This window comes from Aedes aegypti, chromosome 1 (genome assembly GCF_002204515.2).
Source record: "Aedes aegypti strain LVP_AGWG chromosome 1, AaegL5.0 Primary Assembly, whole genome shotgun sequence".
NCBI classification, from domain to species: domain Eukaryota; kingdom Metazoa; phylum Arthropoda; class Insecta; order Diptera; family Culicidae; genus Aedes; species Aedes aegypti.
This window is the reverse complement of record NC_035107.1, coordinates 242,747,340-242,774,811: the sequence shown is the minus strand read 5'-3', so window position 1 is coordinate 242,774,811 and position 27,472 is coordinate 242,747,340. Positions and strand designations below refer to the sequence as shown.

General features: G+C 39.9%; 1 protein-coding gene across 2 annotated transcripts in view; it reads left to right on the top strand.

The window, feature by feature from the left end:
* Positions 1 to 5,469: 5,469 nt before the first annotated feature.
* Positions 5,470 to 27,472, top strand: part of LOC5563615 (serine-rich adhesin for platelets) — a 116,329-nt gene continuing 94,326 nt past the window's right edge. For both annotated transcript variants that reach the window (XM_021837368.1, XM_021837366.1), the window contains exon 1: positions 5,470 to 5,939. The gene's annotated coding sequence lies outside the window, so the exon portion shown is untranslated. The remainder of the gene's footprint in view (positions 5,940 to 27,472) is intronic.

The window sequence follows — 27,472 nt, the reverse complement described above, 5'->3', positions numbered from 1 at the left end:
CTGATGAATCCAAAATAGGACAAGCGGAATCAATCCTGGAGTCACATCCTGGCATGTGCTTGTGATGTTGTTGAGCGTGTTTTTGAATAAGGACGTAAGTGATTCTCTTCGTTGAACCTTTCTTCAATTGATAGCACTTTTTCACATAAGGACGCTTAGCAGGAATGCAATCTAACATCCTAAGGCGAAAATCTGCGAAGATACTTGTCACCTTTATAAATAATTACGCCCTTATTCACGCCTGAAGTATAAATTTCAATTTCGACAGTCTTATGAAGAATCTATTTTATGCAGCGATGCGAAATGCAATTGAGTTTTGCTTGTTTTATTTAGGAAAAAAAAAAACATAATACAAATATTTTTTGCAACGTTCTAGAATTTCATATCAAATAATCTTTAAGCCAATAGGGTCCTAAAGCCCTGTCTCAATTTTAGTACCAAACGCTTAAGTTTAGGGCAGAAACACATGTTTACTCAATTTTTAATTGATTTTCATTGGTTTAAGTACAAAAAATATTATTTTATGATTTTGTCACACCTTTTGGTTTAAACTCAAATGTTGGGTATATTTTGTTTTCCGTGTCCCTTCCTAAATGTCAGATAGGAACAACCCCAGTGTTCAAACTATATGCCCTGTGGCATTTTTGTCGAAAAAGTGAATGTCAAACAAGATCACAAGTGTCAAGGTTTATATTCGAAACAATTTTTAAAATTAAAGTTTAAAAATGTTATAGCCGTTATTTGAGCTGGAAAACTTGCTAAAGTAGTTGCAATAACATGCTCTTTCGTATTATTAAATAAAAACAAGAATTCATTAAACATTTTAGGACCCAATTGTATATTCTTAGAATCAAACGCAAATGTATGAGTGTAAAAAAAATATGAGAAACTGCAAATCTTGTTTACGAATTAATAAGGAATATGTGTAGTACTAACTTACTGTATATAGAAACTATCAAATACCAACTTATTTATTTACTCAAGTACTATGTTCACTAGAGTAAATAAGTGATTAAATATTGATATGCACATCTCAGTAAGATTATTCTACGCATATTCACTTATTTTGATATCTCTTATTAAATTTCTGCATAATTTTATTTCATATGGGTTGAATTTAAAGGAACAGTAACGTCTGGGGTTAGAAAACTACTTTTAATTGTAAACCAATTATTCCACATACATTATTATTTTTTATCTAGCTTACTGTCGAACCAAATCAAAACTATTTGCGTAACAGTAGAATGAGCAAAAAATGGATAACTATTCCGCAAATTGTGAACGAAAAATTTTGTTCGAGAAAATTGGCGTTTTAGAATGGTTACATAACTTAACCGCCTATTCCCCACATTGTAATTTTCCCAGTTACCATTCAATAGACAGTCAGAACCATTCGGGGTATCGTGGGTTTATTGTTAATTTGGATTTTATACGATGTAACTCTGATACTGTCCCAATTGGTTGTGGATGGTTCGGGAAACAGTACAAATATGGTACTTAGTTATGCGGGAAGTGATGGCTTACCTCCGGATGGCTGAAATTTGTTTATTTTATCACTCCTTCCTGGACTCCTTATCATAGTTGTTGAAGTTTTCTCAATTAACTTCAAAGGTAATACGAGAGCTGAAAGTTTTATGAATTTTGGCTAGGAAACCCGCATAGAAAAATACATTTCGCAATGTGGTTATGACTGTAATCATAACTTAAGCCATATTGTAGCTATTTGTGTTATTGTTCACAATCAGTACCACCATTAGTTTTGGTAGATGTTTTACTGTATAAGACATTGACATAAAAATACCACGTACAGTGAGTGTATGATAAACAGGTGTTTAATTGTTTGTAACTGTTTATCTATCTGAAGCTCAACTGTTAATAACCCAAGTAACATTAGTAGCTGAATAACAGTTTCTTCAGCTGAAGTTTGCTCGAGAATAATTGGTTCAACCCTTATTTAGCGAAATTGTTTGTTGGGAACATTAAAAATGGTATTAGAACAGTTTCACAAAAGGGTAACAGTTTGGTGAATTTTCCATATTTTGTTCCATACAGTGCACGGGCAAAGCTAAAAAAGCGCGGTGTCTCTGCATTTTGCCTAATGAAAGGTGGAACGATTATTGCAATGCGAGCGCTTTATGTACCGTTGCAGCATCACTCTATATCAAGGCGTCGATAGGCGCGTGGTATACGTATGGGCCTATCAATCGCAAGGATCTTGGTTCGATTCCAGGTTGTCACTAAAACATTTTTTGTTTTCAAATTTTTGTTTCATAAGACAAATTTATGAATTTCAACCCGATTCCTTGTGGCGAATTTTCATAAGGGGTTCTTATGTATTTCGATAGTCCATTTGCCTGAGTGTACAGTTCACCCATTTACATGGAATTGGCTTTGAACTGATGACAAGGCCACTGACGTTTTGTATTTATATTTAATGTAAGTTTTTATTCAGTATCAATTTAGCATAGGACACGACCAAAGTCGATTCCATCACAGTTCTATGGGTTCAGCTGGTTTTATGTCACTTTGAAGGCCCGAAGGCAATGATAGCAGAAGGACAACGTAAGCGGAATCGGTTCGGTCAGAATGAATCACGCCATCTCTATTGTAAACGGTCTACTTGGATGAGATTTTTTTTGACCACGGCATGCCAACGCACGTGTCATCGAAGCAGGTCCGTCACACTCGGGCTCAGATTGGGTACCACTTCTAGTACTGCATTTGGTCCCTCGGTAGTACAAAAGGTACCCAAGTTTGACAGATCGCAGTACAGTTTTCACGGCATTCTAGATTACCTTATGAGCCATAAAATTTTGGGTAACTGCAAGGGACATGGAGGTCTTTAATTTTTCTTGAACGAAGTTCACTGGAACGCACGATTGAAAAAAAGAAGAGCGGATTGTTTGCACTCACACTAAATACGTCTTCGTTTACTCTTTTGTCCCGACCGAGTAGCGTGCAAACGGAAATTGATTCATTCAACACATTATTGTCCAATTCCGCATATTCATTTTCACAGCGTGACGATGTTTTGACGCCATCCTGGCAGCGCGTTAATGTATAAAAATATGCAGCACGCGTGGTTCAAACAAGTGAACATTACTTCTGCCTTATAAAAGGCAAACCCGAATCGTTTTTTTTTTCATCTTTCCATAGAGTGCTGCCATTGAAGTTAAATCAGTTGGATTCGAATAGTTCAAAAGTATTTTCTTTCCATCGTTCCCGTCAACTTCCGCGATACAACGTGTCGTGACGTATTACAAAAACTACCGAATTTAAAAATTCAGCCGGCTTCAACCGACTTGCCAGAAAACTTCCGTAAACGAAAATCACGCCTAATCGTGTTAACGTTAGCCAACAGAATGATTTATCAAAAACGACGCCAGCTCTTCGACCCTACTTGCTCGTATTCTTGGGTTGGAGCTGGTCTCTAGAAGCTCAATCGGTCGTCTCCGTCTTTCTGAAGCGGAGTGCTTACCGATTACACGCTCTCGCTTTTCAACGCACCTTCGATGTGCGCGTGTCGTACGTTTGGAATCACGTTGGTTCGTTTCTAACCACCCGAAGTTCTCGCGCCTTTTTTTCCACTCTACTCGTCATGCCGAAGCTTGCATCTCCACTCGACACAATCCGATTCCCAAGCCACATACAAATGCTCTCTCTTTCGCAATAATGCTATAAATGAATCATATTCATTTTATGCAGTTCATTCCTCTGGCTTCTTTTTTTTTTGTTTTTGTTGCATCGTCTCCTATAGGCCTATTCAAATGACGTCTCAAATCAGCTGATCGGGAAGCACTTTGACATTTCTTCTATGAAAATGACAGGCCCGTGTTAGCACCGGTCCTCCACCGATGTAAAAAATGCATAGACGGATCTGTCACATGAAAAGGCCTATTTCCGTATTTTATAGCATATGCCAAACACACTGAACCTTTTCTATGCAGGTTTTTCTTATCACGCTTTTCATGGTAATTATTTTATTTCATTATGCAACCTTTATCTACTACACAACGTAGGCCCCATTCTTTGGACAAAACATTGGCCCCCTGATTAGACGCTCCCAACACTTTTACTTAACTTTTATCTTTTTGAATTCACGTTGGTTCGCAAAAACACACGGATTTCGATATAAAATCTGATATGAATGCATGGTGTGAAAAATTACTTGTCCAGAGTAAACCGATATGTATTTGAATCAACTTGAATAGTTTGACTGATTGCTTTTAACAACTACCGAAACCACGTAAACCACGATTCATAATTAAAAACATGAATGATTTTGTTTTTTTTTTTTTTACAAATGTGTAAATAAAATTTCAGTAAATTTCAGTAGATTCTGTGTTCCATATGCAGCAATATAAACCTTACCTTTCATTGTAGGGAGACTTACGGCTTCAGCATCATTCGACTAAATCGGCAACCAAATTTCAAATACCAAATACACAATATTTTTCCATTAAAACACAAAAATTAAAACATTCAGATGATTCTTTGTTCTGCCAGGGGACGGACCTGGTGTAGTGGTTAGAACACACGCCTCTTACGCCGAGGACCTGGGATCAAATCCCATCCCCGAGATAAGGCCGGTTTGCTACTGACAAGAAAAGGAATCGCCTATCTCGATGCGTGGAAAATTTCTCCCAAGAAATGGTCAAGAAAATCACTTTTTTCTGGTCGCAGTACGCAGTTGAGAAGAAATGTCACTTCAAAGGGGGCTCTCTGTAGGAAATTTCTTGACCCTTTCAGTCAAGGCATTTCTTTACTTTTCTTGAGCAAAACAGCATACTTAGCTATAGTCACTAAAAAACAAATCAAGTGACGACTTCCATCAGAAGGGAAGTAAAGCCGTTGGTCCCGAGATGAACTAGCCTAGGGCTAAAAATCTCGTTAATAAAGATAGAAAAAAAAATGTTCTGCCACCTTTCCGCTGACGACATCTCCGAGACTGAACAATCAATATCGCCAGATATGTCATCAATTTAAACGGTGGAAACTATTTTCATCGCAATCTCATCATTTTGTGTGAAATTGTCAGCTCCGCCCTTTTGAAATAATGTTGTCGATTTTCATCCGATATTTACTTTGGTCACTGCGGCACGGCTATAGCTGTCACTTTTCGTGCAGTTTTGCATCGTCAACAAAAATGAGAAAAACAAAAGGAGAAAACAAACAGCACGAACAACATCATCAATCCACCTAAAGTAGTGTCCAAATTGCGTTATGTTAATACGTATTCATATTGAACTAGGACATGGAAAGCAGAGTAGTTTTAAAGCAAGTATTCGATAAATGATCATGTAGTGATTTCCATTACATTCCTGGAAAAAATATCATATTTAACTGTGTTGAATAACTGTAATCCGAATAATAAAATTGGCATAAAAACATGCGATTTTTTCACTTTCCCCCCATCACAAAGGTAGCGAGGAAAATTGAAAGGCAGCAGTCTGGCAACCCTGCTCGGCTCTCGATCGGACACATTCGTCGCGAGAGTACTTACCGAGGAAGAAGCAGAAAATTTTTGTGGTCCGCTTTGGCATAAAAAGCGTACGACAACCAAACTGGTGAAAAATCGAAATTTTGCAAAATTCAAGTGCCCCAAAGTGGTGGGAATTGTTGGAAGATTGCGCGCGCCCTCCCTCCATTCGAAAGTGGTCACTTTCGGCAGGAAAAATCCCAGGGCAGCCAGAGGCTGGAACAAAAACGAGTGGCGGCCAAGAGGTACGAAGAAAAAAAAAGTGAATCCATCAGCAGCAGTGAGTGTGTGGAATAAAAGAAGAAAAATGAATCCGCGGAGCATCCGTCGTGTGTGAATTTAGTGTTGGGAAAGGAAAAAAAATAACATACGCCACGGGTTTTGCGGGGTTCGGGAAGTTTCAGGGCGGAAAAAGGATTACACGGCTCCGGACTAAAGGGAATTTATTTGGCCGATCAAGGTGAGTGATGGCGATTTTTTCATTTTGTATGACTGGGATACCTACTGAGGGGGAACTTTCTTCGACGCGACACGGAATGGCCGCGATATGGCGCTCGCTTGAGTTGCTGGCGAAGGCCACTCTGTTGCCGCATTGGGTTTGCCGTGGGATCGAAGTTGCAGCCGCGTAGGAAAATGTAATCGACTTGGGGTTAATTTTTAAAGTGCTCCAGATGTACTTAGTGGGGGACAAAGGCTCCCAAGTTTTAGGCAATGACAGGACTGGCAGCAGGTTTTTTTTAGATACTCTTAAAAGTCTCTATTTTATATGGAAGGTCTATAAAAGTCTTTTATTTTTTTAACAAAAATGGTTTCTAAACTCACTCTTTTCGTGCTCCTTGTAGTGAATTCTGATTCAAAATACCTAACCAGAAATTTCCACATGGATTAACCATTGCCAAGTGCTTTTCCTGGAATTCCTAAAGAGACATTTTCAACAATTTCACTTTTCCAGTAGTCATTTTAGCCGATCTTTCAAAGACTCCTACAGAAGTTGTTCCAAGAAAATCTCTAAAAGTTTATTCCAGAGTCTTGGAGGTATTGACCCGTTTTTAAACTATTTCTCCAGCCATTTTCATGCGAATTCCTTTTGAAACTCTCGAATGGTTTATCTTAAGACAAGAGGTAAACCCGTCTAAGGCTGAAAGCCTGTATAATAAAGAAAATCAAAATCAATCATTTATCATAAAAAATTGATTAAAAAAAATGCAGATATATTTCCAGGAAATCAATTAAGAACTTTTCTTTTTTGAGGAACTATATAGATTCATCACACAATCTTCAAGGATTATGTTCAACAATTTTAATGAATGCGTCCAGAAATCCCTGCAGGATTTATGGCCACAGATTCAACAGATTTTGTTTTTCAATAATTATCCTTCAAATTCATAAAACAAAACCTGATCGACTCTAAACTCAGAAGTTAGAGAATTTCTTCAGAGATTCTCGCAAGAATTCACCAGAAATATGTATAAAAGTTAATATAGGATTTGCTATAGCGATACTTTCAGGGATTCCTCCAATAACGACTTGAAAAATGTTATAGAAAATGCCCTGGAAAAAATCCTGGGTCATTTTCCGTAGGAAATGTAACAAAGAATTTCTGCTAGACATTCTGAAAAGGAGGATTCTCTAAAGTGGCTTCTATAGGTATCCTATAGGTTGAGATCTTTGAAAAACTGAACGGCGATTTTGGAGGAAATTCTAAGAAATCAGTGGAGACATCTCTGAAGAAATTATTGCTTAAGTTCTTGAAATGTCCTTAACAGGAGTCTTGGGCTAAGAGCGAAATCGAATAAAAGAATCATTGGATGAACTCCAGGATATTATTGGAAAATTTGTGAAAGATTCTTTGAAGAAATTCATGGTGGAGTCTCCGGAATAATTTCTGGGGAATCCTTAAAAAATCCAAGTTGACGTCTTTAAGATTATGTTAAATTTCATGGAGGAATTCCTTCAAAGAGCTTTAAAAAATCAATACCATTGAATGAAGCCCCTTTTGACATTTTGTCCAACATTCTTGAAGATTTGTAAATCTAAGAATTTTGGATATATTTTGTTAATTCTTGCGTATATTCATGTACGTACGTAACACATGTGCAAAATACAGGTATGTTCCGTTTTTATTAATACGATCAGCTATTTTCAGTTGACAAAAACGGAATAATTTTCTTAGACAAAATATTTTACAAATCTGGAAAGATGGCTTTTTATAGGTTTTATAGGTTCGTGGAATTTGATTGCAGTCTCCAATTAATAAATATGACTTTGCAATGCAAGTTTTGTTAAGAATTTCAATAAATTAGCTGCACGTATAAGGCACGAACTGCCATAGTATGGGACACTTCACAAACCTCTTGATCTCCAAGTGAAGGAGGGGTGCGTGTCTACTCGAATCTGTTAGAAGCACAAAGGAATTTCTGAGGAAATCACTGCTTTTATTACTTGAAGAATTGCTTGTAGTGCTGGATGAATCCAAGAAGGGCTCCTAGGAAAAATGGAGAACGAATCCAAAAGGATTTACAATTATCTAAGAAATTCTGGCCAACTTCTAAGATGAATTTGTAAACGAATAATAACCACGGGATTTCTTGGCCAAGGATATGCCACAAAATTCCTTCACCGAATTCTTGATAAATTACTAGAATTCCCGTAGGAAGATTCCTAGAAAAATCCGGTTAGAAATTTTCGGAAATTCTGTGGTAGTTTTTCAAAAAATCTCTTAGTGAACTGATGTCCATTTTGGAACGTCAGATGGATAACTGTTAGCTATATTATAATGGTTTTACGTGCAACGCAATTCTTTCAGAAATTACTAGAAAAAATCCTGGTGGCATGGCAAAATCTAATTAGAATTTTTCCAAAAAATCGTGAAAAAATCTTGGAAGTATTTTCTCGTTTTTTCAACGAAATCTTGAAGGAATCTCGGGATACTTTTAATAAAAAATGTTGGTGAAATTCATGGCATAATTTCATATAAATTACCAGGATAAATTTGCCTCTATCCTGGTGAACAATTTAAGGTCACCCAATAAATTTGGATGATTTTTGGTAGGTATTTTTCGATGATTTAAAAAGTAATATCTGGAAAATTTCGATTTACAATAAATTTCATATAGGAATTATTGAGGATTTTTCAGTGAAACATGTCAAGGAATCATCGAAGTGCTTTCAAAAACAATTTCATAAAATAATTAGTATACTCCATAATATGAACTCTGGAGAAATACCTGTAGTTATCTCTAAGGGAATGATTTTGAGATAAGGCTGATACAAGTTTTATTTTTCTTTCATGTCAATAAGTCCCACATGGAACAACGACACTAAGGACAACCTAAACCCATTAAAAACTTAACGTTACTTTCTCACCATCGTTCAAAACAATCTAAATATAACAGTTTTTCTATTTTATTTGTTAGTACCGTGTTAGTCACCCCTTGCAACACTTTTCAACTTCAATCAACCAAAACCATGATCTAAACGTCATCTAAAAATCTAAATTCCTCGTAGAACTTTGATAGGCCGGCCCGGCATTGAAGACCAGAAATATTCAAATATGTGTTCAGTCAGAGTGGACCAAGTGAAAATCTTAACTGCCGACCAAAATATACTGATCCAATAAGCGGGTTCTAGGACATTCCATACATACACCATAGAACTACCATACACTTCTATCAGACTCTGAGATCGACTCAAAAACGTAATTATCAATCAGTTTATTTCTTTTCAACACTTGGTCCGCTCTGTCTGCACAGAAATTGTTGCTATTTCTGACCACCCATCCAAATAAGGCAAATAGTAAAAAATCAAAATCAAATGCAACAAATTAAGTAATATATACGAATTTCTATTGATGGGTGAGTAAAAGAATCATTCGATGTCGAAAAATCTGAAAAATAGCTTGAAATGTCTTTCATATTCTCGCATTGCTCAGCGCACTGATAATTTTCGCTGTTATGGTAATAAGCACAGTTTGCAGCATTCAACAAATCTGATCAAAGTGAAATGCAGGCAGGGTAATTTCACATCTAATGAAAGAATAATCCAATTTTCCCAAGTTTTGTACTTAGTCCCCTCTGGCTTAACGCCGACCATATGGAGAGGGAAATTGTATGCAGAATGAAGAGACTGAAGAAATCATCGACATAGGGGACATAGTTATCGAGATGTAGAGAGTCAACTGTAATATTTAAATTCTTTCATCGCAGATTTTATTGTTTATTTTTTTTTTTTTTTTTTTTTTTTTTATTTATTAATGAAAATACTTGTAGCGTAAGGGTATTTCCCTTATAAATTTACTACAATCGGTAATATTTTTGTTCTCCAAATTTACCACTTCCGTTCTTTACAAATTCAATAAATTCAAACAATACAAACATTGACTTTTTTCTTTTTCGTTGACTTGCTGCATCGTTCACTCTAATTTCCCCCATTAAGCCAGCTTAAACATTTACGACGGAAACTTGTTGCTGAACGCGTAACTTTAATTTCATTAGGAAGTTGATTCCATAGTATAATTGCACGTACAAAGAAAGTATTACCGTAGTGCGACGAGTTATGCTGCAATAACACAAAGTGTCGTACTCGGATGCTTCTGAAAGGTTGCAGCTTATCAGCAAGATATTTTGGCCCATGATTTATTATCTTAAACAATGTTGTGTAGCAACGTAATTTGAAGAAATTGTAAAAGGAACACCCCAGAAGTTGTCGTTGTAAGTGCGTTACTCTAGAATATCTGTTAAGATTAAATATCCAGCGTACACAGTGGTTCAAAGCAACTCTTAAACGGTCATAATCTGAAGCCGAAGAATTTAAAATCAATTCTAAACCATACGAAAAATGAGGCAACAAGAGCGATTTGAACAATCGTAGTTTAGTAGAAACGGCAACCATAGAAGCTGTAAGTTTTAAGTGACGAAGACCTGCGTAAATTTTCCCGCATTGTGAGTTCACTTGGACATTCCATTCAAGATTATTTTGGAATATCACTCCTAGGTTAGAAGCTTTTTCGGCATATTGTATGATTTCATCGTTGATCAACAAATTAGGTAAGGGTGAACGAGCCTGTTGCCTAGAAATAAACATGACTTTCGTCTTAGATGGATTTATCGGAAGAAGATTATTCTCAGACCATTCTTGAACCCGCTTAAGATCAGAATTTATCAGTTCTGCTACGCTTTCTAAATTGGTATTAGCCGTGCAGAAATAAAGTTGCACATCATCTGCAAACATGTGTATTAGACAGAACTTCAGAACGGATGGCAGATCGTTAATAAATAAAGAGAAGAGCAAGGGACCCAAGACGGACCCCTGAGGTACACCTGAAAGAATAGTGATTGGATTAGAGAGTTCACCGTTAGCATCTACCACTTGTGTACGTAGATTCAAATATGATTTTATTAATGTTACAGCATTACGATGAAAGTGAAATTGAGTCGACAGCTTATTTAAAAGCTTAACATGTGGTACTCGATCAAAAGCTTTTGAAAAATCAATAAGAAGTAAAAAAGCTACACCTTTCTTATTAATGGTTTGATGAATATCATCATGAACCTTGAGTAGTGCGGTAGTTGTGCTTCGCCCTGCTCTAAATCCGGATTGGTACGGACTAAGAAGTTCAAATCGTTGAACAAAGCCTTGTATTTGAATTTTTAAAATCTTTTCAAAAGCCTTAGAAAGCGAGCTCAGAATGCTTATTGGACGAAGATTGTCCAACCTGTTACTCTTTGGTTTTTTACGGATTGGCAAGACCTTTGCAGCTTTCCATGCTCGAGGAAACTTTGATGTAGAAATAAACAAGTTGAAAAGATACGTGATAGGGGTAATGACATAAGGTAAAACCATTTTTATGAATCTCAAAGACACACCATCCAATCCAACTGCATTCGATGAAATAGAAAAGATTGCCGACGTAACTTCTAACTCACTACATGTGGTGAACTTGAATCCATCGACGTTTATTGGGGATACAGAATGGTAATCTGATTCACGTGTAAAATTACCACTAAAGAAAGAATTGATTTCATCACTAGTATTACAAAATTCCACCTCGTTATTTGAAGCAGTAACATTTAGCTTCTTCAATCTTCGCCATGTTTCCTTGTTAGAAGATGATGATTCTATGTTTATTGAAAGATAATCAGATTTAGCCTTATTAATCAAGCAAGTGACCCTATTTCGTAGCCTTTTGTACTGATTGCGATCAGCATCACTCTTACTGCAGACCCATTGACGATATGCTACATCCCTTACTACCATAGCATTAAGAATATCGTTGGTGAACCAAGGTGCATTTGATTTTGGTCTAGATATGCGCAGAGGAACAAAATTTTCGTAAAGTTCAATTATTATACTATTGAAGAAATCGAGAGCTGTATCGGCCTCAGTAATACTATAGAGTAACGACCAATCGATACATTCCAAGCTTTGTCTTAGACGAGTATAATCAATTCGGTTGTAATCTCTAAACATCCTTGTTCGATCGGATGGCGTACGAGTAATGTTAAGCGATGAGAAAATTATGTCATGTTGGGAAAACCCAGGAGCTGCTACCTGATTGAAGTTTAGTACAAAATTGGAATCGTTCGTTAACAGCAAATCAATCAAGGAGCTCCCACCATTATAAAAGTGAGTGGGTTCGTTGTTAACGCAAAAAAGTCCGAAATTAGTTAACACATCATTAAAACGATTTGTTCTCTGACAGTTCTTCATTAAGTTCGTGTTGAAATCACCTAATAAGATTATGTTTTCATAATTTAAAGATAATTCTGAAAGCTTTTGCTCCAGCACCCATGAACAATCAACTCCTGGAGGACAGTAAACAATCCCCAAAAGAAATTTGATTTGATTAACGAAAATTTCAACGAAAAGGTATTCAGTACGATTAAAATCTCTTGAATCACTTACTATCTCGGAAGCAGCAACTTGTTTGCAATTAATACCGTTTTTATAATATATACAAACTCCTCCACCTCGACTGTAATTTCGATCGTTCCTTAGAATTGTGTAACCCTCGACGCCAACGGTACTATCGGAAATAGAATCTTGCAGCCATGTTTCAGTAACGCAAATGATATCCAGTTTACTATTGACAAAACAGGATTTGAATTCATCAAGCTTACCTAGCTGACGGGCGCACAAACTTTGAGCATTCAAGTGACACAAATTAATAAGATCATCAGGAAGAGCAACGTTCATGACAACTCGTGGTATCTCAGCAATACTTAAACTTGCACGTGCATCATTACTTGATAGACTACCCGGCATCATAAATTGGCAACAAGCTCAGTCGTGAACGCACAAACCAACAAAATAAGGGGGGAAAAGTGAACGAGAAAAGCAACATGTCAACGAGGGAACTAATACACATTTTAAAGTAACTCATATCTCATCTAATCTAAATTAAGAAAGTGGTAATGGATCGTGAATTCAATAAAGGTTTTATAAAGCTACATGATACAAAATGAACAGCATGACACCAGCATTCAGCAACAGCAGCAACAACATAACCCAACAGCAGCAACCACTGACGAACTGCGTTGAATCCAGCAGCAACAGACGACAACAGCGTAGAATCCAGCAGCAGCAATGGTAACGGCAGATAACTTTCAGGAAGGAAGGCATCATGGAATAACTTATAGGAAGGAATCATGGAATATGCATGGTAGGAAATATGACAATTTCGTAGGAGAGGTTCATTCTTCTAACTTTTAGGAGGGGAAGAATCATAGGACCTAATGATAGGATTCATGGAACAATTTAGATAGGAGATGAAATTGCAAGGAAAGGTTATTTCTGATTGTATTCAAACTCCTTCAGTTGTCCAATATCGAAGACTGGTTGAGCAGCATCATCCTCCCTCAGCTTCACATAGATGGTTCCATCCTTAGAGTACACATTTTTGATACGGCCGCTATTCTTTAACTTCAACGCCATACTTTTGATCCTGCGTGCTGATTCGGTGAGGTTTTCGTTTAAGAACACTCTTTTATCGATTTCAAAACCAAGTTGATTCATGTTCAGATTCTTCTTTGATAAATAACGGAAGAAGAATTCATCTCGGGAAGCTTTGAAAGCGAATTGCAGCAGAATTGGGGGTGTTGCGCCGGTTGCGATCGGAGTACGAGCTAGCCGTTTAGTATAAACCGGAGGACAATCCGATTCACTGTATCCAATGGCATAAGAGAGCAATTTAACGATGTTTTCGGTGTTTTCGGATTGGTTGTACGGAACTCCAGTCAAAATAAGATCAGCTGATTTCACTAGCCGGTTAATAGCATCCTTGTTTTTCAACACGTCGACCTCAGTTTTTGTTTGAACCTCACACATTTGCTTGAAGTCACGAGCACAGTCAGATTTCAGCTGATTCACTTCTTTCCGTAAAGAAGCAATTTCGGTGACGAGAGCAGCATTATTGGAGTCGATTTTTTGTTCAATCCTAGCATTTCCATCAGCAATTAACTGTTTCATCCGCATCAGAAGAACATCAAAATTGTCTACCTGATCGTCAGTCTGGTCCAGATCATCTCGTGAGCGTTTTTTATTTTGGTTCTCACCGCTCGATCCTATCGGCAGAGCAAGTGTGGGTTTCTCTTTAGTATCTTTGCCCATGACAGCAGCACGAGTTAGCCTGTTGGTACTCATCCAAGTGAGTGGGATGAAATGACGTCTATGCAGTCAACAGAGATGATCCAACAAATGATATGAATCAATATGGATGGCAAAGAACCACAGCCGAACAGGATATTTAGATCCAGATAACGAGTGAGGGATAGTGAAAATCGATGATACTTTTAGTGATTCGATTATCCCAAGTATTTGATTATCCGGAGTGAACAAAAAATCGATACTCCGGATAATCGAATCCAACCTGTACCATGGAAACTTATAAAGCTCTTTGTATCCGTATAAATAATCAGACCATTTGTTGGTTGCAAATCTGATTAAAATGGTCAGAATGAATTATCTTAAAGATATATCGTCTTGTTCAAACTTTTGTAGGGGTATGTGGCGGGACCATAATCATCATCATCATCATAATCACCTAGCGAATAAATTCTCAATAAGATTTTCCACCTCCACAAACCATTTCTTTCGCTGAATTCAGCAAAATCTCGCTAACAATTTCAGCTAGGCAAAATTTTACTTCAACCATCTACACGCAATGAAGCTAGTAACACATTTTATTAAATAGCCTGCATCTCAAGAATTTGGAATCGCCGCCAGATAGCCCTTCCGAAGCCGAACAGCATTGCGAAGACACCGACATTCTAGCTGATAAGCATGGGGTACGAGTAACCGTAGGGATCTGGTAACCAACCCTGGTGGGCCTTGGTCGTATGCTGACAGGGAAGGGGGGCTCTTCTCTTCTGAGGGTGTAGGTTATCAGAGCGTCTGTTCTCCATATTACGGGCGGCTCAAAACAGCGTCTGTTCTCCATGTTAGGAGCGGCTGATCATCGTCCTAGTGCCAGCGTGGGACTCTAAACAGTGCTGTACACGATGATCCTCCGGCGAGACAGGGGATTAATGCAGGCCTTACAAGCCAGCCGTAAAAATCATCAGTACAGGAAGCATACAATGTAAATTCGAACCGGAACAATCGGCATAGACCCACGCATCAGAAACGGACTAACGATTGGAAACTCGGATCATGGAACTGTAAGTCTCTCAATTTCTTGGGAAGTACCCGCATTCTTTCCGTATTATTGAGGGTCCGCAAGTTCGACATCGTAGCGCTGCAGGTGGTTTGCTGGAAAGGGTCGACGGTACATACGTATAGGGATGGTTATACCATCTACCAGAGCTGCGGCAACAGACATCAGCTGGGCACAGCTTTTATCGTGATGGGGCGAAAAGCAGAGGCGCGTGATTGGGTGGTGGCCTATCGACAACAGAATGTGCAAGTTGAGGATCAAAGGCCGTTTCTTCAATATCAGCATAATCAACGTGCACAGCCCTCACCTAGCAAGTGACGATGACGATAAGGACGCTTTCTACGCGCAGCTGGAACGTGAATACGACGGCTACCCAAGCCATGATGTCAAAATCGTTATCGGAGATCTCAACGCTCAGGTTGGCCAGGAGGAGGAATTTAGACCGATTATAGGGAAGTTCAGCGCTCACCAGCTTACGAACGAAAACGGCCTTAGACTGATTGATTTCGCCGCCTCCAAAAACATGGCCATACGTAGTACCTACTTCCAGCACAGCCTCCCGTATCGGTACACCTGGAGATCACCCCAACAGACTGAATCGCAAATCGACCACGTTTTGATTGATGGAAGACACTTCACGGCTATTATCGACGTAAGAACCTATCGCGGCGCAAACATCGATTCGGACCCCTACCTTGTGACGGTTAAAGTGCGCCAACGTTTCTCCGTTGTGAACAACATTCGGTACCGACGCCCGCCACGGTACAATCTGGAACGACTCAAGCTACCCGAAGTCGCAACTGATTACGCGCAAAGCCTTGAGGCAGCGTTGCCGGAAGAGGGAGAGCTCATCGAGTACTGCTGGAGTAATGTCAAAGCAGCAATTAACAACGCAGCGGAAGGTGCCATTGGGTTCGTGGAAGCAAATCGACGGAACGGTTGGTTCGACGAGGAGTGTCAGATGGTTTTGGACGAGAAGAATGCAGCGCGGGCGATGATGCTGCAGCAAGGCACCCGTCAAAACGTGGAACGATACAGAAGCGAAGACAGCAAACCCATCTATTCCGGGATAAAAAGCGCCGCCTGGAAGAGTTGGAGTGCGAAAAAGATGGAGCTGTTGTGTCGTTCTTAAGAAACGCGTAAGTTCTACAAGAAACTCATTGCATCCCGTAAAGGCTTTGTGCCGCAAGCCGAAATGTGCCGGGATAAGGATGGAGCTATCTTGACGGACGAACGTGAGGTGATTGAAAGGTGGAAGCAGAACTACGATGAACACCTAAACGAATGGCTTCATCAGTACGGCGGATGAGGGAGGCGTGCCAACTCCCACAATAGGTGAAGTTAAGGATGCTACCAAACAGCTCAAGAACAACAAAGCAGCTGGAAAGGATGGTATTGGAGCGGAACTTATTAAAATGGGCCCGGACAGGTTGGCCACTTGTCTGCACCGATTGATAGCCAGGATCTGGGATACAGAACAGCTACCGGAGGTGTGGAAGGAGGGAATAATATACCCAATATACAAAAAGGGTGACAAGTTAGAATGTGAGAACTATCGAGCGATCACCATTCTTAACGCAGCCTATAAAGTGCTTTCCCAGATCATCTTCCGCCGTCTATCGCCACTGGCAAGCAGATTTGTGGGAAGTTGTCAAGCCGGTTTTGTGGATGGGCGATCGACGACAGACCAAATCCTTATTGTTGCGGCAGATCCTCCAAAAGTGTCGCGAATATCAAGTCCCTACGCACCACCTATTCATCGATTTCAAAGCGGCCTATGATACCATCGAGAGCTATGGAAGATTATGGACGAGAATGGTTTTCCCGGGAAACTGACTAGACTGATCAAAGCAACGATGGATAGTGTGCAGTGCTGTGTGAAGATATCGGGTGCATTGTCGGACCCGTTTGAAACACGCAAAGGACTTCGACAAGGCGATGGTCTTTCCTGCCTCCTGTTCAATATTGCGCTAGAAGGTGTTATGAAACGGGCGGGCTTCAACATGCGGGGCACGATCTTCAATAAATCCAGCCAGTTCATCTGCTTTGCTGACGACGTGGACATTGTCGGAAGAACGTTCCAGTTGGTTTCTGAACAGTATACCAGGCTGAAACGTGAAGCAGATCGGGTTGGATTGAAGGTAAATACGTCGAAGACGAAATATCTGCTGGCTGGAGGAACCGAGCTCGTGTTGGCAGACGCGTGATGATCGACGGGGATGGGTTCGAGGTTGTGGACGAATTTGTCTATCTCGGATCATTGATAACGTCGGATAACAACTGCAGCAGAAAAATTCGAAGACGTATCATTGCTGGAAGTCGTGCTTACTACGGACTCCACAAGACCTTGCGGTCTAGTAAACTTCACTTCCGTACTAAGTGTACCATGTACAAGACGCTGAGAAGACCGGTAGTCCTCTACGGGCATGAGACGTGGACAATGCTCGAAGAGGACCTGCAAGCGCTAGGAGTTTTTTAACGGCGTGTGATTAGGACGATCTTCGGCGGAGTATGTGAGAACGGCGTATGGAGGAGAAGAATGAATCACGAGCTTGCTCAACTTTACGGTGAACCCAGTATCCAGAAAGTCGCCAAAGCTGGAAGGGTACGATGGGCGGGACATGTTGTGAGAATGCCGGACAACAATCCCGCAAAAATGGTGTTCACCTCAAATCCGGTTGGTACAAGACGAAAGGGAGCGCAACGAGCTAGGTGGTTGACCAAGTGGAGCAGGATCTTGGAAGTGTGGGGCGATCGAGAAATTGGAGGTTATAACCTATAGCAGCCATGGACCGAGTTTATTGGCGTAACATTGTGGCGCAGGTCATGTCTTGAAGGACGTAGAGCCAGCAAAAGTGAAGTAAAGTAAAACCCTCTACCACCAGATAGCCTTCAATCTGATGAATAACTTTGCCGGAGACACCAACCTTCTGATAAGGCTCTTGAGGTAGAGAAGATTGATGATTTATTTTTACTAGAGCCACCAAGCGGATGAATTTCCAATCAGACTGTTCACTGCCAGATAGCCCTTGATCTGCTGAATAGCTTTGCCGAAGACACCAACCTGCTAGCTCATTTGGATGTAGATATATCCGTTTGAAACCAATTTTGCACCCCTCCTGTTCACGTTTTTTTCTGTTACCAAGAGAAGGGAAAGGGGTCAGGGGGGACGTCTAACCTAAGGATTGTAAGACCAACTAATCGCATTTACTTCAAAATTTATTTCGAATTAATTGATCTGCTAGTCTCCGAATTGGGGTCATTTAAAAATTCAAGGTCCGTCTCGGGATTTTAAGGGTTAAACACACATTTTTTCATTACTTATCAACGTCATTCTATACACGGGCTATCCGTCACACATTCTATACTCTGCCATTTTAGAATTCGTATATCGTGTGGTACGATACGATTGTACTCTATGCTCAAGGAAGTCAAGGAAATTTCCTTTACGAAAAGATCCTGGATCGACCGGGAATCGAACCCAGACACCTTTAGCATGGCTAGGCCCAAGCTAAGGAGCTTGGCTTATTAGATCCCATTTGTATTATCAACGCCCATACTTAACATAGGAGTTATAATTTTGTAGTAAGAGTTTAAATTTTTCTAGGGAGGGCTTAGATCCTTCTAGTTCCCCTTCAGTTACGCCAATGACTTTGCTTACGTTATAGCCAAGTACGTTATCACCAGACTAAGCAAGGCCCTGTGTAATAACAATATTTAACCAAATTAATAATTTGAAATGAGCACCGCGATATAGATGGATCGACCAAGTAGGGCAACTGATCATGTTGATTTGGGAAACATTGTGCTGCAGGTGCGGTTAGCCCAGCAAAAATAAACTAATCTCTGCTCTAATTTGGAAGCAGCTGGGTTTTTCCTAAATCAGTGAATTAAATCCAAACAACATGTGCTATTCAAAATCGACACCGTATCATTACATTCATGGCCAACGTATCATTCGCGGTCCTTGATGTGCTGGAATGCCACGAGTCCCGATTCCACGCCATACCACTCCTTCTAATCATTATCATTCCTTCAACCCGCGTTTGATCACAAACGGGTTTCATGGGGTTTGTCGAAGGTCACACTCGCCACAATATCCCGCGTCGCAACTAGAAATTGCAGTGCACTTTTTTTTTCTATTATTTGCTCGCTCTCCAATTGCAATCCACCATGGAATACTGTGCACTTACTCATGTTGTGGCGCAGCAGTAACAAAGAGCTAAAAAAAATCTGACGTTTGCACAATAATTTCTCCACTTTTGCGACCCTGCTACCTCGATGCGTGTGCGGTGCAGTTTAGGCGACGAGAACCGAACCGCCACCAGATAACATCATCGACTTGATTGCATTTTGCCATAAAAACTTCAACTTTATATCGTTAAAGAGTGTATGGTATCTGTCTGCCTGTCTCTCTCTGTAGATGCACATGCACGCGGCTTAATCGCTGATCTAGTGTAAGTGTACTTTGCTGTCGTCGTCGTCGTTGTTGGATTGTGTGGCGGCGGTATGCAAGTCCAGTACGTTCGTACCCACTTATGTCGTTTTCGATTATTTCCGACGGTGCACCGCGCGAGTGTAACAATTGACACCGGAAAATAGAACGGTTTCGGTGCAATATTATGACAACATATGATGGTGTTAGTGAAGGCGTCAATCAAACAGATAGAACAGCTGTTTCTGTTATTAATGATGTGTAGTAATGGATTCATTTGTGTTTTGGATAGTTCGTCAACGGCCTTAGAGCACTGGCTGTTTTCACCACACATTACTATGCCGTGTACGGAAACAAATGTTTGGAATACAAAATTAAAATTATTTTCCCTGGGAATTTATACCATGATCTATCTTTCGTAATTCAATAAAATTTATTTAAAATCCAGAATTTTCATATTTCAACACTGTAAGGATTTCATCGATCCTCTCTCTGGATAATAACTTCATCAAAGTTCATATTTGCGCAATGAATCTAGCTCACGATGCACAAGGTGAATCAGCTATTTTTTGTAATAATGCAAAAAAGAGTAATCGATCATTGCATTAGAACCCAATGAAAAATCATTGTAGATTTCTCACCAATCAACTGTTTTTGAAAAATAAAGAAGCAGGGATTTTAGGATGCATTTGGGAACATACAGCTCCAGCTGCTGCTGATTCCTTTTTGTTGGCAAATGTTCTTTTCAGTCGAATTTTCTGAAATTTGTCCAAAACATGTTTTTTTTTATGTAGTATACTTTACCGAAATGAAATTCTGAGATTAAGTGTGTATACTGGTATATTGTGCTCTGCAGGATAAATCCACGTAATGCGATTATCTGAAAATGTCGATATACCGTCGCAGTAATAATAAAAATCATCAAATGTTTCATATTTAGCAAATTTGAAACATTTGCGTCCTTGAAGAACGAAAAAATCCAAGCTTGCTTGAGTTTTGACGTTGCGTTTGAATTGCGCGCATATCTTCTGCGCGTTACCGCCGCCGCTGGATGTGGATTCAAAATGAGCGCCCCAATACATGTAATCAAAATATCTGGATAAAGATACAAACTGATAAAACATACTCATACGTCATAGTATCCCCTATTATATGTATGTAATCTGTATTTATTGCAGTGTTGTTCATTTATAAATGCTAAAAGTATTTCTTCCATTCTGAAAGAATTCTTTCTGAAATAAATCCATTTTATCTGCGCAGTCGGAAAACGAAAATAAAGAATCTTGCTTCTTCGTTACCGAACACAACAAAACCAACCAAAACGACCAAAACAAGAACGCCACTGACAGCTAAGAACCATACATGTATTGGTAAAAAGAGTGTATTACCTGCTACACCCAGCTCGATCAGGGTGTAGAAATTCCTGCACCGTTTGCGATCGAGTGCAAAAACGGTGTGCTACCTGCGGAATAAAAGAACGGTTTGGGTGCAACTTTTGCTACACCGGTGGGAAAACGGTGCAGGCGGTGCAAATAAAGAAAAACGACATTAGATATCTGCTCTTCACATAGTGATTAGGGTGCCCCAAAATGGCACTTTCTCAGAAAACTTGGGGACTTAACTTCCTCCAAGTTTTTCACAGAAATTTTGCATTTTGCAAGAGGTGTGCTGGACAGGTTCGATGGTGCGAACATTTAGAGGTAATCATACCATCTACCAGACCTGCGGCAACACACGTGAGCTGGGAACAGCTTTTATAGTGATGGGTGATATGCAGAGGCGCGTGATCGGGTGGTGGTCGATCAACGAAAGAATGTGCAAGTTGAGGCTCAAAGGCCGGTTCTTCAACTTCAGCATCATAAACGTGCATAGCCCTCACTCCGGAAGCACTGATGATGACAAGGACGCATTTTACGCGCAGCTCGAACGCGGGTACGACCGCTGCCCAAGCCACGACGTTAAGATCATCATAGGAGACTTAAACGCTCAGGTTGGCCAGGAGGAGGAGTACAGACCGAAGATTGGAAAGTTCAGCGCCCACCGGCTGACGATCGAGAACGGCCTACGACTGATAGATTTTGCCGCCTCCAAGAACATGGTCATTCGCAGCACCTACTTCCAGCACAGCCTCCCGTATCGATACACCTGGAGATTACCACAGCAGACGGAATCACAAATCGACCACGTTTTGATCGATGGACGGCACTTCTCCGATATTACCGACGTCAGAACCTATCGTGGCGCTAACATTGACTCCGACCACTACCTGGTGATGATGAAACTGCGCCAAAAACTATTCGTCATTAACAATGTACGGTATCGACGCCCGCCTCGGTACAACCTAGCGCGACTGACCCAATCGAACGTCGCTACCGCATACGCGCAGCATCTCGAGGTAGCGTTGCCGGAAGAGGGCGAGCATGACGAAGCACCTCTTGAGGACTGCTGGAGCAACATAAAGGCAGCCATCAACAACGCAGCCGGAGAGCATCGTCGGGTACGTGGAAAGGAGGACATGTGATGATTGGTTCGACGAAGAATGCAGGCAGGTTTTGGAGGAGAAGGATGCAGCGCGGGCTGCAATGCTGCAGCAAGGAACGCGACAAAACGTGGATCGATATAAATATAAATATAAATCACTTTATGTACGTTTTTCAGATTTGATTAGTTCAATATCCATGTGATTGATGTTTGATTTTTGAAGTAAATTTAAGACATTCAGGTCTCACTCACTTTATATTCAAGTGTTTCAGATTTGACTAGCTCCATATCCAAGAGACTCATGTCCAATTCACTTCATATTCAAGTGTTTCAGGTGAGAATCACTTCATGTGATTTATGTCTGATTCACTTCATAGTCAAGTGTTTAAGGTAATATTCACTTCATACACAAGTAATTCAGGACCGATTACATTATTGTTCAATTTATTCAGATATGATTCGCTTTATATCCAAATGATTCATGTCATGTGACACTTCATTTTTGAATGCATGCTCACTAGCGCCACCAAGCGGCAAAATTGCGAACTAAACTGTTCGCTTTCCGGATGTCCTTGAACCCCTGAGCAACTTTGCCGAAGACCCGAACTTTCTATCTCTTATGGATCACAAGCTAGAACTACTTCAAAATGCTCAATTGTACATGATCACTAGCGCCACCTAGCGGCAAAATCGCGAACTAAACTGATCGCTTTCAGGATGTCCTTGAACCCCTGAGCAACTTTGCTGAAGATCGCTTCTTTGCAAGTCGTAAGGATCTCGAGATATAGCAATGTAAATTAACCTGTTTTGAGGTGATGCTAAACTTTTTGGCGGTGATTTATTATTCAGCTGAGTGTTGCAATACTTATTTCAGTGAGTCCGTATTTATGACGGGTAGTGTAAATCGTTACAAATAAAAAGATGGTTAATATTGTGAGAAAAAACTTATGAAAATCCTCGATTTATACGCGATTGGATCGGTTGGTACTACGCCACCCGGAAAGTTTTTTTTTTTATTTGTGATAAAGGAAAATTCCTGTCTCTGTCACGCTTTTTCCAATGCCTAACACATACACTGTCGCACTTTTGTGGAATGGAATAATGAATTTGCAAGAGCCACATTAAAAGTTCACATTTTCACAATTGATATTTTTTCGCGATTTCGCTTGTGGTTTGCAATTATGACACGGTGAATTCACAGTATTATTTTGCCAAAACACTCCAATAAATATATTCTCATGATTCTTTGTTCTGTTAGCTTCACTCTGACAAGATATTCTAGACTGAACAAACAATTTCGCCAGAAATAAATACTGCTCAAAACGTGATTGATTCCAAGTAAACGATAATAGAACATATCATTAACCCGCAGTTCTTATGGCTAACTTGCCGAAGAAACAAATAACATTGTAAAAATGTTTCCAATTTTTTTTATGTCGGTCTGATTTGAGAGAGGATTAGGCAGTGCATAAATGTAAACAGGCACACACAATTTGTTTGAGTATGTTCGAGAAAATTACAAAACAAGTGCGCTATTTGATTAGACTGACGACAAAACCACATAGTGCAAAAAATGTTTCAGTAAAAATGGAAAAAATGTTCACATGACACTTGATTGGGCGATGGACATTATCTTGCCTGAGTGCAAGGGGATAGAAACGCAGTAGATGGAAGCCAGCCTACATGCCGATGACAGTACGGTCGACTTCGATGAATATGGTGAGAATATTCTTATTCCTACGATGTTTTCAAGTTATTTGTATTACAATCCGAATAGAACAAAGTGGATTTAAAAGCCATTTTGAGTATCTGTGGCGTTTTTTATTTTTGTGTTTCACTTTCTATTTGCATAGATTTTTAAATATTTGTGTTCAGTCGAGGATGGATTACCAACTGGTGAGTTCGTTTCATGCTTATGATAACACAATTTTTCCCGAAAGCGAAAATTTTATGTAATATTCAAACAAACTTTGTATCGTTCGTCACTATAAGTGTCGGCATTATGCTTGTTTTATACAATTTCAATATACATATATTTTTCTCTTTTTGACAGTACTAAAAATGTCTTTTGAATTGTTCGACATTGTGAATGTTGACGTATTTTTTAAAACTTCTACCATCTCGAGACAAAAAAAGCACAGTAATACTCATATGTAATTTTCAAACAAACTATGTAAGGTTTGTCACTACAAGTGTCGGCATTATTCCTGTAATTCCTATAATTTAAAATATATACATGTAATTTTCAGTTTTCGACATTAATAAAAACTTCTTTTGAATTGTTCGACATTATAGATGTTGACGTATTTTTTTAATCTTCTACCAAAAACTTCTCGAGACAAAAATACAAAACTAGCTTTAAATATAAGTCGTATATTTCCCCCTTGTCCATGCATCGCATCACCGACCAAAGGTGACTCCCAGATCTTTTCCTCCCGCACTAATAAACACCCTTCCCGTGGTGATTGTGGAGATGCAGAGGTATTCTCGGTCGCTAGAAGCAACAATCATTACACCCTAAAATTCCTTCCCCATCCCAACTGACTGTAAGGACTTGGCCGGCGCCGTTATTGATCAATAATATTAGATCTGCTAAAATTGCACTTCGAGAGTAAGCGGAAACTCCCATCCCTTTGAATTCGTAGTGCAATTTTTACCAGTTCCGATTGATCACGGAGTAGCAACCATTGTATCGGTATCAGTATCAGAAGGCCGGCTCCAGAGGCACGTTCCCCGCCATTTGGGAGATTTGTGCCATCGCCATATTTGAGCCTATTTCATCATCTACCCGAAGGGAGAGGAAAGGGAAGGGAAAGATGGGAGGAAATAGGAGTGGGGTCCCTTGAAGAGGGAAAATCGCATAAGCGAATTGAGAGCATGTAGCTCCATACCACAATGGGTTCGAACAGCGCCCTGAAAAGGACACTGCAAAAACGCATGAGCGTAAAGAGAGCCTATAGCTCATTACCACAGCGGGTTAAGAATAACAGAATGTCCTAAAGATTCAGGTTTCTGAAATCAGTTTCACTTAATAAGTGTTAACCAAGTAATTGGAATCGCAATTACGCGAAGATTGGATAGTTACATATCAGATGATAAGAAGTTCCATAATCGGAATCACAACTATCACACAAAAAATGTATCAGCACACTGAATATTTGCCATGTGATAGTTGAGTCGGCAGTGGCCAGTCAAGGTTGTTACCAAGAGACTGCAATTCTGCTTTGACAGATTTGTTAAATACTTAGCCACCTTTGGGATGGCTCAGTAATGTACAATTTTGTTTGACGACATGACTCAAAATTATTCCAATATTGCTTGTGCTGAGTTGCCGCCCAAGAATTTCTGAAGCTTCACCCAGCACATCGAAATTGGAATAGCTGCCTGAGAGCTAATGAAGTCATGCGATGCTCCATTGCGAGCTAATTCATAAGCCAATTCATTCCCAGCAATGGAAGAATAGCAAGGACCCATATAAGTTTAACAGAGTTCACTGAATTCAGTTCCTCAAATTGAGTTCGACGTGCGATAACAAGCTTAGACATTGAGTTGACCTAAGCAAGAGCTTTAAAAGCAGCCTGACTATCTGACATATTCCTTTACAAATAGCCAGACGTCAACTAGTCCCGCAAAGGGAGTTGTGAGTAACAAAGTGACAAGCAATTGTGGGTTTCACTCGAATCAAGGACAATTGTGTCCCAATTCACCGGAAATGGAAACATTCAAATCACTAGGATTTCCAATGGACGGAGAGAATTCATAGAATTTGGTCACAACCAATTTCCAGTTTGTGGAGTATAACAAATGCAAAGTCTGCAAATTTACATTCATATGTTCATATAGAAATGTAGCGATGATCAGATAATGATTTATCATCTGATACATGACAATTCGTCAACTCGTGACTGATTCTGTTCAAGCAGAGCATTATGTCTAACACTTCTTCTCTAACAGATGCCATGAAGGTTGGGCGATTCCCTAAAATAAGTAATCCAAGATTTGAACTACTTGAGCATTCCATCAGACTGGAGCTTCTCAAATTAATATCTGAGCTGCTCCAGATGATGTGATGAGTATCAGCATCACTACCCACAAATCAGCAGAAGGCCTTTTCATAGGCAGTGAACGACAACTCGTTTGAAATCATCCATTGCGGATGATTCATCATGTGGTAAATACACCTCAAAACGAAAGACGTATTTCCTATTGAGGTCACCAACAGAAATATCAATTGTGACAGCACATACATCTCTGGTTGTTAACTCAGAAATGAGTGTAGCAACGTCAGCGCTATTTACGAGCACGCATGCACGAGGTATGGCACGCGAGTTTGCCATTTCATGTTTATGAAAGTAACAAAAACTGGATCCACAAGGTTACCTAGAAAAAAGTTCACAAAAGTAAGGTTTTTGCGCCATTTGAACTGTACCATTTGCATTAGTCTACAAAGATTAATCGTTGCTGATATTTTATGCTGAAGATTGGTCTGACTAAGCTATCCTAACCGTAGCCACTACCCAAACTAGGCAGGATTAAGCTTTTCGCAATCTCAGAACGAAAAAGACCAGCAGCGAGAAAACCAGATCGGTATCTCTTAAAAGTCGCCAAAGGCGAAAAGCACAGACTACACTGTGTAATACGCATAATGCGAAACCATAGAGGTGGAAATTTTAAACTAACTTACAACGTATTAATAATCCCACCCTTATTAAGCCTCAGGCTTGAGACTGAAGAAGAGCAGACGATTATCTCGGAGAAACACAAGGTCACCTGTACCATTGTTCCGGGTAGCACAGGAAAGGCATAATACTGTAGAGGGCGCCCTGGTACTCCACAGGCTCCGTTTGCGGTTAGGTTTTATTTAGACCCCCCTAACCATTCATTCTTAGGCACGGTAAGCTTAAAGCCGCATGAATTAGAGGTCACCTGTGAGGTGGACTTTTACCACCGGAACAGGCAGTCCGTAGTGTTAATTCTTAGCCAGTTGAAACAACCGCTACCGACACTACACGGCTATCTAGGCTGATCGGGAAAAGGAAGTTAACATTGATGATTAACTCCTGACGTGCCCAAACAGCCCGCTAGATCTGCTAAAATTGCACTTCGAGAGTAAGCGGAAACTCCCATCCCTTTGAATTCGTAGTGCAATTTTTACCAGTTCCGATTGATCACGGAGTAGCAACCATTGACATGTACAGTCAGTTTATGCTATGCTATGCTATTTGCATAGATTTTTAAATATTGTAATATATTGCCCAGGCGAGGCGGATCAAAGATTATTTTCTTTCCGTTCCAGAGAACAAGTAAGGGCTCTTAATCCTGGGCTTTTGAGCCATTCATGCGGGAGAAATTCCTGTGTCCCATCCTCACATACAACGCCACTCCCAACGATTTTACCAAATGGAACTATTGGTACGCTTGCCCT